This window comes from Mustela putorius, unplaced genomic scaffold (assembly GCF_011764305.1).
Source record: "Mustela putorius furo isolate JIRA1106 unplaced genomic scaffold, ASM1176430v1.1 tig00003834_pilon_pilon_pilon, whole genome shotgun sequence".
Classification (NCBI taxonomy): domain Eukaryota; kingdom Metazoa; phylum Chordata; class Mammalia; order Carnivora; family Mustelidae; genus Mustela; species Mustela putorius.
This window is the reverse complement of record NW_025421987.1, coordinates 118,500,901-118,513,909: the sequence shown is the minus strand read 5'-3', so window position 1 is coordinate 118,513,909 and position 13,009 is coordinate 118,500,901.

The following is a 13,009-nucleotide window of genomic DNA, read 5'->3' as shown; positions in this document are numbered from 1 at the left end:
AATGGGAAACTGAATGCCTGAATATCAGGAAAGGCGCTGGGCTAAAGGACAGAATGACTGTGTGAGGTGGGAAGGAAAAGCAGGTGAGAGCAGACTTCGGGATGTGCATGGATCTGCACAGAAGAGACCCAGGGTTTAAGAAGCGACTTCTATGCTTTTAATATGGGGAATCTCCTCTACGGCTTACATGATTCGGAAGTGGGCTCTGTGTATAGATTTTATGAGATAACCTCAAAGGTTTATTTTTATAAACCAGAATTTAGCACTTTGCGTTTGCAAAGCAATTAATAGTGTATGTGTTAGTTAATATCCCATTTTTGGTTCAAGAGCAATATTTTGTTACTTAAAAATTAATAGCAATATCACAAAGGGCTTATAAAAAGAGATACATTACTCCAATAGGCAATTCCATATAATGCTAAGTTTTTATTTGCCATTACTTTAATTACTTAGATATTATTTTATATGTTTTCATTATTTTAAAGTGCCTTGGGAGTATGAAAGATGTCTTTCAGATAATGTATTCCGTTTTAGCCAGAACGGCCTAATCATAAGTAGCTGTAGATTAATGCATTTATCACTTAAAATTTCTTTTTAATGTTCTGTAAGCAAGTGAAATTGATGTCTCAGAGAAGACTGATACCTCCCATGCCACGGAACTCCTCTGCAGCGAATATTTCTTCATTAGATTATGAATATTCCTTAGAAAGGAAAAGGAAAAAAAAGCTGACAATGAGTAGAAAGAGCTATCCAGCGGCGTGACAAACATTAGTTAAGAGTTAGGACTGAGAATATAGTGTTTATCCTTTGGGTATAGAATATCTATTCTAGACTAAATTGGGTCTTAAAATTCCATGTGCCCAAATTATTGTGCATTTCCTCCTTTGGGGGGTAGGGGTGGGTGGGAGGGGCCATTCTGTAGAGGTGGCAGTGTTTCCGGGCGGGTTTAAAATGTCCGCAGAGCCATGTGGTTTTCCTTCAGCAGGCAAACTCCAGAGATAAATGTGACTCATGGTCATGATCCCTCTGGATGAGGGTTTTTAAAAATAACCTGTAGCCTCTATTTTTAGCAAACCTGCCAAGCTGTAATGCTGCAGGCTCCCTCTCTCACGGAAAGTAATTAACAATCTCGAGTCCCTCAGGAGACGGATATCCCTCAAGTTCCTGATACGGAAACACAATGCCCTGTGTTTGCTGCTGGATGGTGGACGGGACTCCTGAAGCAAAGACAGCCACCCTCACACCACAGCCTGCTCTGCCAGAGGGAGCTAACTCCAAAAGGATCCAATCAATCAAAGAAAAGCAAAGCCCGTTACACTTCAAAGAGGTGTTATAAATGAGGGGGTCTGGCACAAAACCACTTAAGGGCAGCTCCTTTCTTTCTTCTCAAACAAGAGCGCTCCCCCCCACCCCCAACATGACTTGAGCTCATCTGTTCCTCAATTTCACTGCCAGTCAATGCTCAAGGTTTGAAAGCTTTTGGGAGGTTTCAGTGGAGTAATTGAAGCGCTCTAATAGACCAGAAGGGCAAATTACACAAATTCGTTTCCAGAACCTGTGGTTTGAGAAGAAAGAATACAAACCAGTGGGAGTGTGTATTATCCAGGATGTCCTTTCAGTGGACAGAGACTGTTGGTCCAGCTGGCAAATACCCAGCTAAGGGGCTCCATCCAGACCCTCATTTCACACCTCCATTATCACCTGAGTCTTCATGTCATGACTGTGCTGGGCCCCTCTCTGTGCATCTACCGGTTTTTACTGAAGTTCACTGCGATGTTCCATGAGGCTATATGTTTGGAGATGTTGGTGGCTTGACACTTTATTTGAGGCCGATCTTAAGCAAAGTTGCAATGTATTGCACGTTCTAAGTGCACAGTAAGCATCCAATAAATGGAAGCCTTGATTAATACTTATTTTTGTTAACTTTACTTTTTTTTTTTTTAAAGATTTTATTTATTTATTTGACAGATAGAGATCACAAGCAGGCAGAGAGGCAGGCAGAGAAAGGAAGGGAAGCAGGCTCCCCGCCGAGCAGAGAGCTGGATGAGGGGCTCGATCCCAGGACTCTCGGATCCTGACCTGAGCGGAAGGCAGAGGCTTAACCCACTGAGCCACCCAGGCGCCCCTGTTAACTTTACATTTTACCTGTTTATCTTCTCATGAGTTTATTACTGCTTCTCTGTTGCTGCTCTTCTTAAATTAATTTCTGTTGCTTTGTTGACTACATTCTCTAACAATCCTTTCAAATAGGGTTTGTGAATGGTACGTTTTCATTTTCTTGTTTGTCTGAAATGCCTATATTTGGTGCCCAGGTGAATGACATTTTCACTCGAGTCTCTGTTCACAACCTTTTTCTACTGGAATTTTAAAGATGGAGCTTCACTGTCTTCCGCCATCAAATAGTGCTGATATAAAGTATGAGGTCAGTGTGATGGTCTTTTTTTTTTTTTTAATTCCTGTGTATAATCTGCTTTTTCTCAGGGAGATTTAGGACCTCCTCTTTGTCTTTGGTGTTCTGAAATTTTCTGATGATGTCAGCACGATGCCTGTGGCCTTTTTCACGTTTCTTGCTTGGGTCTTGTTCAGGCACTTTGGTTCTGAGGACTCACGTATTTTATTGACTTTGGAAATTTTCTTCTGTTGTCATGGCATTGTTTTCACCCATCTATCCTCTTTGTGTTCTTATTCTGAATGTTTATTATTTTGTTATTTTTCTGAATGTTAATAGCCAAATGTGGGAGGCTTATGAAATTATTTCCCATATTCCTTTTTTTTTCGTACTTTTCAGGGAATTCCTTAATTTTTTAGCCCACTGATTTGTTTCTCACCTGTTCCCATTTTGTGACTTTATATATCTATTTCTTTTTTTTTTTTTTTAAGATTTTATTTATTTATTTTACAGAGAGAGATCACAAGTAGGCAGAGAAGCAGGCAGAGAGAGAGGGGAAGCAGGATCCCCGCTGAGCAGAGAGCCCGATGTGGATCCCAGGATCCCGGGATCATGAGCTGAGCCGAAGGCAGAGGCTTTAACCCACTGAGCCACCCAGGTGCCCCATCTTTTTTTAATGTCAGTGATCAAAAAGTTAATTTTCAAGACCTCCAATGAACCATCTTCTAGAGTCCTCTTCTGTCTCTTTCAATTGACTTCATTTTGTTTGTGATGTCTTCTTTCACGGAGTTGGTTTTCATGGTGATTACTGCTGTGAGCTTGAAGCAGGAGCTGGCAGGGCTCCATCCACCTGCACTGGAATCCCTTTACCGTTTTCATGGAACAGGCTCTGTGTGCTTTCGTCCCCGACAGCCAGCCTCCACATGTCCACTGCCGGCCAGACCGCAGCCTGCTGGACCACAGTTGGCCAGCAAATACCAAGAGCCAGAACTGCCGGGGCATTAATGTCCCTGGGGACAGCTTGCCTGCCAGCATGTCCAGGGGATGTAAATCCTCCAGACCCCTCCCTCCTTGGTGGAGACAGCTCTGATGTGTGACCTGTGCTGTCTCCAGAGCTCCCTGCGTGAGGCCAGTTATCCTCTGAGCGCTTCTGTTTGCTAGAACCCCTATGCACGGCCTTCTCCCTTCCTGGTCATGCGTCCCCATTCTCCTGCCCATTCTTCCTGGGAATATTTCCTAATAAATCAGCTTCCCACAGATCTCCGTCTCAGAGGCTGTTGGTGAGAACCCAGCGGAAGGCTGTGCCTATCTTCCCATGGAGGCTGCTCAGGTCTCTGTGAATATTGTACTTCACCACAGCTCAGGCCCCATGATGGGGAGGGGCTGAACATGCACACACATGACATCTTGCTTAAGGCATATGTATCTTTTAAGTCTTTTCTACAGATTTGGAGGGGGAGCTTGGATCCCGTGCTCAGCTTGTCTTCGTAGCTCAGTCTCCATAAACATCTATCCGGTTTCCATTCTGTTCATCAAAAGCTGAAGCTACAAAAAGATATCCATTCCTTTTGGATATCCATTCCTGACGGGGCCATTTCTATCCTTGGGAGTGCAACCACAATTCGGCTGCAAACCTTGGGCTTGGAAGTCAGTCACGCATTCCATTATTGAGCTCTTCCTGTGTGCCAGGCGCTGCAGACACAGTCATGGGCATCCCAGGCTCCAGCCCTCACAGAGTATGATGGCTGCTATCCGTGCGGGCTGGTGTTCTCACACACGTGCGGGTGCATTCTCCCTACCAAGGTCTCCCTCCTTACTCCTTTTGGAAAACACTTTGGCAACTTAAAAAAAAAAACAAAAAGATTTTATTTATTTGAGAGAGTGGGAAAGAGCATGAATGAGGGGGCAGAGGGCAAGGGAGAAGCAGACTCCACATGGAGCAGGGAGCCCAATACAGGGCTCGATCCCAGGACCCTGGTATCATGACCTGAGCAGAAAGCAGACGCCTAACCGACTGAGCCACCCAGGTGCCCCAATTTGGTGACTCTTATCACAAGCTCTAAGACGAAGTATTCCCTCTGACACAGGAAATCTCTCCCTTCAGGAGATTTAGCCTAAGGAAGTTATCTGAGAAAAGAAGAGGAAAAATATGTATGCGTAAAGATGTTTATGCTCATTAATATGAAAATTAATAAAACAGTCTAAATGTGTAAAGGATAAATACTATATGTGAGGCCCACTGGATGGACAATAGTGCAGATACTGAAAATTATAATGGTCAGGATTATAGTTATCACAGAAACAGGTCATGATCCCAGGGTCCTGAGTTGCAGCCCTGAGTTGGGCTCCCTGCTCAGTGGGTGTCTGCTTCTCCCTCTGCTTGCTGCTCCCCCTCATTGTGCTCTCTCACTCTCTGCCAAATAAATAAATAAAAATCTTAAAAAAGAATAAATGACTGTATTTGTTTATTTGTTCATCTCACCATCTTGATAAGCCAGTGACAAAATGCCCCCACATCATGTCAAAGACAGTAATATCTTCTGTGATCTGATTCTTGCTTCCTCTTTCCTTTTACTTCTTCACACTTCTGGCCTCAGGTTTGAAGCTCTAATGATTCTGACTGCTCCAAATCTCCCTCCCATGCTACACTATGGGCAGGACCACATTTTCTTGCCTCTTACGGGGCTGGTGCCTCTGTCTGAGAAGCTGCTTCCATCTCCCCTCACCTGGCCAACTCCTACCTAAGGTTCAGCACAGTGATCACCCTCTCGTCCCCTAACTGCCCACTTGCAGGCAGGTGTGCCCTGCCTCCCGGGACACCCAAGGCTCACCTCATCGCTGCACTTTACAAAGCACTCCGTGCTGTGTCTGTCGTCCAGTAGCCTGTGAGAGCAAGGCCAGTGTCTTATTCCCTCTTATGATGACCTGCTTCCCCGTCGGGCCCCGGCCACAGCAGATGCTTTATAAATATTCGTTGATCTCAGATTTTGTATGAAAACCCACATGCCTGGCCTCTCCTGAAAAATGAATAGTTCTGGCAACAGGGCAGTGATCGATTGGAACTAAATAGACGTGCTTTCCCAACTACACAAACACAGGATGGCCAGTTGCGCAGTCCCCACCACTCTCCATCATCTCCCACTCTAAGGTCTTAAGAAAAGTTATGACAACTTGGAAATTAGGTAACAGCAGATCCTTTCAATGTTGCATTAGAACATGGTCTCTCTGGCCCTATCAAGAGTTACTTTGTTCTCTAGGATCTTATCATCCAATATTGTAGCCACTAGCCACCTGTGGCTAGTGGCTACAATATAAACTCTAATTACAACGAAATATAAACGAATATAAACTCTAATTACAACGAAATAAATTTCCAAATTCAGTTTCTCAGCCACAGTTGTCACATGTCAGCAGCTCCTTAGTCACATGTGGCCTGTGGCTCCTGGACTGGACAGCCCAGGTAGAGAATATTCTATCCCTGTAGAAAGTTTTGTTAGAGAGTGCTGCTCTAAGAGATATACTTTGCTTAATTTACCATGTACTATTGATTAGGGAATTTGTAAAGTCATGTGTTAACTTATAGATTTTTGTCCAAATAGATTTCTGTAGAAAAAGATAACACCAGGTTACAGTTACAGTTTTATCACCTTGCGTGGCATTAGCCGTTCGATTTGTCTCCAACTTAGCAAAGCTCTCTTAGCATGCCTATTCTGACTGACTAGATAAACCTCTGTTTCTTTAATTTTCCTTAAATTTACTTTACCCTAGTTCCCTCATTAATGCTTGTAGTGGATTGAATGGTGGTTCTCAGAAACACATGTTCTGTCCAAATCCCTGAAATTGTAAATGTCACCTTATTTGGAAAAAGGATCTTTACAAATGTAATCAAATCAAGGATCTTGAGATGAGATCATCCTGGAACCCCTAGGGAGCCTTCAATCCAATGCTAAGTGTCCTTCTAAGGGACAGAGAAGAAGAGGAGGAACAGGCTGCAAGCTGAAGTTGGAGGTGGGGGGGGCAGAGAGGTGAGGCGGAGGAGGCCACAGAAATGGCGAAGTCGCCATTTACTTCAACATGAAATGGCGAAGTCGCTAGAAGCTGAGAGGCCAGGAAGGAGTCTCCCTTAGAGCCTTTGGGGGAGTGCAGCCTTAGTGACACTGTGATTTTCGGCTTCTGCCCCACAACTGTGAGAGGAATAAACTTTTACTGGTTTAAGCCATCTGGTTTGTGGTAATTTGTTACAGCAGTCCTAGGACACTAATACAGTCAGTTAAACAAATGTTTGGTATATGCTCATTTTACATTTCTATGGACACTTTTTTCTTAAAGATTTTATTTATTTGTTTGAGAGAGAGAGAGCCAGCAGGAGCAACAGAGGGAGAGGCAGACTCCCCACCAAGCAGGAAGCCTGCCGTGGGGCTCAATCCCAGGACCTGACCTGATGGCAGACACTTAACTGACTGAGCTATGGTTGGTCTTTTTTTTTTTTTTTTTTTTAAAGATTTTATTCATTTATTTATTTGACAGAGATTACAAGTAGGCAGAGGCAGGCAGAGAGAGAGAGAGGAGGAAGCAGGCTCCCTGCGGAGCAGAGAGCCTGATGTGGGGCTCGATCCCAGAACCCCGGGATCATGACCTGAGCTGAAGGCAGAGGCTTTAACCCACTGAGCCACCCAGGCGCCCCGAGAATCATGTTTGTAAGTTTAGAAATTTTTACTTAGAGATTTGCCATTTATATTCAAGTCTGTGCTATTCTTTTCTCTGATCTTCCCCTTCCCTCCTCCTCCTCCTTTTTCTTCCTCTTCCTCTCCTTCTCCTTCTTTTTACTTTCCTGACCCTGATAGTTTTGGAGATCGGGACACAGTTCTGTGCCCCAGCCCTACAGGAAGAAGAGAGTCCAGGGACAAAGCACTGAGAGGAAGGGGAATGTGGCGCCTGAGAGCACAGATTCTGGAACCAGCCTGTGTGGGTTCAAATTCTGGCTCTGCCGAAAGTTGTGCCATGTTGGGCAAATTGATTGTCCTCACCGATTCTTGCTCCCTCAGCTGTAAAGTGGGATACTAGTAACTACCTCATAGGACTTTTTATCGCCACACGATGTACATAAACATGTGCACTGAGGACTGAAGAAATTTACTGATGCCAGAAGAATCAACATTTTGACAGTTCATTGTATAACTGTCCTGTGAACATAAAACTATGGTGCAGGGCACCTGGGTGGCTCAGTGGGTTGGGGCCTCTGCCTTCGGCTCGGGTCATGATCCTGGGGTCCTGGGGTCCTGGGATCAAGCCCCGCTTAGGGCTGTCTGCTCAGCGGGGAGCCTTCTTCCCCCCTCTCTGTCTCTGCCTGCCTCTCTGCCTACTTGTGATTTCTGTCAAATAAATAGATAAAATCTTAAAACAAAAACAAAATTATGCTGCGTGGGTGTGTTGAAAAAAATACGGAACACCATGGATTTGTGCAGGGACCAGGAGAATCTTCTGAGTCTTTCCAGCTTTAGCATATGTGTCATCAAAGCAAACACCAGTGTGTGGTACTTTTTGGTGTTAGGACTATTGGCTTGTGTGTCAACAACCTCTGTTTCCTGGGCTCGCTCCCTGGGAAGTGGACTCAGAGTTTGTGAGTGGGATGTTTACCGGGCATCGCCCTTGGAACGACCAACTGTGGAAGGGAGACAAGGGCATCGAGCAGTGGCGCTGAGATGCAACCCAACAGCAGCCTTCGTGAGCCCACAACTTCCAGCATGATCCTGAGTTGAGCTGACACGGCCCAGTCTTTAGACTCCTGCCACCCTCAGTTACCGGATGTGGGGCCCCTCTAGAGGAGTGCTTGCCTGGTCTAGGTGGCTCGCTGTAGCTGAGGTGATCCCTGAAGGGGCTGACAGGCGAGGCTGCCCACTGACAATCCTCCTCCTAGCTGCTGGGCCACAGCAGAGGATGCTGGTGGTGAACAGTGGTGTCCACCACACCCTGGAGTCCTCCTTCAGATGTCTTCATGTTCCAATGTCCAGGGAACCATGAAAAATGAGGGGCCCTGCCTCAGGTGTGCAGACATCATCCTTCCCCTCCCCCATTGCAGGTGACATTTCAGTGTCATTTTCTTCCACCCACCCAGTCCCTCTCTCTCTTTTTCAAGATTGCTCTTCATGCTAACTAGTATAGAAACGGAAGGGAAGCTGGAGGAAGGGGAGGCTAGATCTGAGCAGAGAGCCAGAGCTCCTTTCCTTCTGGAGGCCTGAGCTTTCCCCTCCCGGTTGATGCATCATCAAGGTGTGTGTCCCCGTGTCCCCATACAGCTCTGGGCCACAGAACCCGCTCCCTGCAGGAGGGGGAGGGCTGCCTTTCAAATAATCCAAGGAATTGCTCTTTAAAAGCTTAAATTCCAAAGGGATTATTCCTGGGTGGGGGGGGGGGGGCTGGGTAAAGGAGTAAAAGGAATCCACTTCTGTAAACATGAAACAAAGATCAGAATAAGGGTTTAAAAGAAAAGCTCAGCTAAGCCATGGAAAGGCATGGAAGATTGTACTGTGCGCTGGGATGGGTTTTCACTTCTGATCTGAAGAAACGGCCTGTGAGTGGGGCAAACACAGGATTCGGCAGGTCGGAGAGGGCACGGGCTGGAGGTGGAGCAATTTGAGCTGCCCGGTTGATGCTGTCAGGCGAAGCTGAGGGCTGTGGAAGGGGTCTGTGCGTTTTTGCTCTTGACAGTGGGACCACGCTGTCCCCTGGCCGCAAGGATGGAGACAAAGTCCCACGGCAAGCGTGATGCTGGTGTTACCCAGTCAGGTTTGAGGTTGCCTCTCCCTTTGCACGGATTGAGACTAAGTAATGACCCTCATTCTCTGCCATATAGTACCCTGCGTGACCCCAAGAGTGTCACTGAACCTGGGCCTTGGTTTCCTCATCTGCACAATGGGGATAATATCCACTGATTCAGCACTGGCCTGTTCACAAGTACAAAAACCAAGGCCGCTGAAATTAAACAGGAAGCGAAGTTATTGGGATTGATGGAACCCTGGAGGTGGGGGAAATGGACAGAAAGTTGGGATACTCAGGAGGCGGTTTGCCTCAGGGGGTTGGCTGTATCAGCAGGATGCCCTTCCATTACCGAAACAGAATACACATGGAGAACCCTTTCATAGCAAGTTGACAGTATGATCTCCAAGTGTGTGATCAGAGGACCAGTCTCTTCCAACCAGGAACAGACCATGTTGGGTATTGCTGAACCCCTGTGGTCATCACAGTAGGAGCTCATATTGGTCTGTGATGGACTGGTGGGAAAGCAGTTTCGGAAGCACTGTTCTAAGCTATTTTCCCAGCTTACAGGCCACTTAGGGAAGGTCGTCCCACCACCTGCCCCCACACGCCCAGGGTTGTTACTGCATCACTGTGGTCTGCTTGGAGTAAACTCAGTGATTTTCTGTGCATTTGTATTGATTTTAGGCCTGATGGCTCTGGACAAACCAATTCACTTACCAGGACTAGGCGACTCCCACCCTTAGGATTGTCCCACACCCAGGAAAAGCCTAGACGAAGCAGGAAAGTGTGGACAGAACAGGCATTCTCTTGAGAGCCTAGAACAGCATCAGCCCAGATGTTGTTCCAAGCCTAGTCATGACCTTCATGTCTTGCCAAATGCAAAAATGGCTAGTTGTCACTCCCAGGATTCCTTCTCTACTCCTTACTTCCTCTTTACTTGCCCCTATTTTTAGCTGGGCACGTTGTGACCAAGGAAAAAAGTACTGCTTTCCCAGCCTCCTTTGCCTCTAGATGTGTCTCTGGGACTTGCTTCTGGCCAGTGAGGGAAATCCTCGGGACTCCCAGGAAGCCAGTCTGAAGGGAGCTGACTCAGCAAGGTGGAGCCCTTTCTGTCTTTACTTCTCTTCTTCTGTCTGCAGGAGGCCATCTTGGACCCTGTGGGAACTTTGAGGATGGAAGCTATAAAACAGGATGGAGCCCCAGAAACACAGAACTTAGAACCCATTGTCCTTGGACACTTGCCTCCATACTTTTTTTTAATAGAAGGAAGAAATAGGCTTCTATCATGTTTAAGCCATACTTTGATTTTTCTGTTTCATAGGCTAAATCTAATCCCGAAGTTTCTCTCTTCTCTTTCACTGACAATAATGCATAAAGCAGCATTGGCCGATCCACCCTTCACCCCGGAAGTCATTGAGGAGAGCAAGCTAGCAGGACAGCAACCTGATTATACATTCTTATGGCCATATTTGTACTTCTAAAAGGACACTAGAAAACACAATGCTTCACCCAAAAGCAGCATTATGGCACGGAGTTGAAGAAAAATTTAGAATTTATAATTCTTCTACATAGATCTAGATATATGTAGGGACTCTGAGGAACATATCAAGTCCATCCTCTGACTTTTGGCTGTCACATGGAGGCACTTGGACACAGTCATGGGAGAAGCAGTGACAGCTGAGCTCTTACTTCTAAGGTCCAGGCAAATGTGTTTGGAAAGGCTATAAATTAATGGCTTATTGGAGAAGATCATTATGCAAGTTAATTTTCCATAGGCTTTGGAAAGCATTTTCTTCCTTTCTTTCTTTTTTAAAAGATTTACTTATATTTATCTGAGGGGAAGGAGGGGCAGAGGAAGAGAGAGAGAGAGAATCAAACAGACTCCCCCTTGAGTGCAGACCCTGACGTGGGGCTTGATCCTATAACCCTGAGATCGTGACTTGAGCTGAAACCAAGAGTCAGACGCTTAACTGAGTGAGCCACCTAGTTGTCACTGGAAAACATTTTCAAAGGCATATAATATTCCTTATCTTATGTACAGGTTCACAAAACAACTATTCCTCATAACCCAATGTTTAAAAAAAATGTTGGTCTCTCTACAGAATAACTACATGTAAGTTTGACCTCTTCTCTTAAAGCCATTGAATATATATATATTTTTTAAAGAATCAGCAAAGAATTTGGTTTTGAATCTAGAAGTTGAAAGCTCTAAGATTTACAAATGATTAGAGAAAGGTATTCATTGAGAAGTGTCATACAGCTATAATAAAATCCATCGTTCCTTCAAATACTGTAATTTGTATATAATAGGTGGGCATCATAAGTGATTTATAAATTTTTTTTGCTCCCTGTGAACCATGAGTTTATTACAGACAGGTATATAAATTGAACTCTCTTTTTATAGCTTTATCTTTACCAATGATGTCATCATCTTCATTGTAAACAAACATATTTCCAAAAAGGCACACATACACATGCATGCATATATGCACACGTGGGCACAATCACTCACTCGCTCTCTCACAAAATCAGTCTGATATTGGGCTAAAAATGTTTTTGAGTATTCTAGATGATTCTAACTTTAAAAAAGTAATTATCAAGAAAACTGTTTAATTCACAGGGCTTCTAACTTCCTATGAGTAAGACAATGAAATGATTATCCTGATTCTTTAGATACGTACACAAACAGATAGGCCTGTGTCCTTGCCCCTATCCCGCTCATAATTGCTATCTCTGTGGTTGATATCCAGAAGCTAATTTTGAATACCTTGATGAAATCAGATGAACATATTCATAATCGGAAAACAGCACCACGAACTCCTCCAGCCGCCCCCACAGTTGTTGCATAGGGTGCTGAACCCTTCCTCGTAAGACTTCTTCCACTGGAAGAATGAGCCTTGCCATAAAGAAAGGGACCAGGGAGAGGACTTTTGACAGAATGCTGGGTAAGATTACTTGCAGCAACATTAGGTTATTTACATCAAACTCTCCACATTCATTTACTAGACACTTTTTGGTTGCCCTGGTCTCTTTTTGAACTCGAGATTTCCTTCTTTTCATGTCCATTATGAAAGAAGGGGTGGTGTAACAAAAAAGTGTAGTGTTTTTGGTGAAAATTGCCAAAGAAAAGGCTGAAAGTATAATTTTATCCATGATGTCATTTTCTCTGGTAGGTGCCTCTGGTTCTGTGAACTGGCATGCTTAATACCCAGCCAAAAACACAAGGCAAAAATGACACAAGCCTTCAATTGCTTAATCAAATAAACAAGCCTAGAGCCTGAGCATAAACTTCATGCCTTTTATTATAATCACAGTTGAACAGGCTTGGCTGGACTTCAGTCATTTATCACCAGCAGTTTGTGCCTGCATCTGGGAGAGGCTCAGAGTTGTACCGTCCTCTTCCCAGTCCAAGCCCAGCCCTTGGCACTAACTGTGCCACTGACTGTGGTCAGTGCAGTGGGTCCAAACCCTGGGTTGCCATCTGAACTGGCAGGGCTGGCAGAATGAGGAGATGAGCCCTCAGTGATGATCACAAGGTTGTTCCCCACAAACACCTTCTGCCTCGGCACATTATTGCTTTGAAAAAATTTCATCCATTGTTTTTGTTTTGTTGCCTTGCTATTTTACAGAAACAATACATGCAATGCACGAACATATTGCTTTTGTAGAAATTTAAAACATCTGAACTCAACAGCACTATCTATTAACTGGATATAGTTGACATCTACAGAACACTTCATCTAATAAGAGCAGAGTAAACATTTTTCTCAAGTATACATGACATATACAATAAGTAGACCCCATTTGGGGCTATAAAACACACCTTAACACATTTAGAAGAATAGAAGTCATACAATGTAT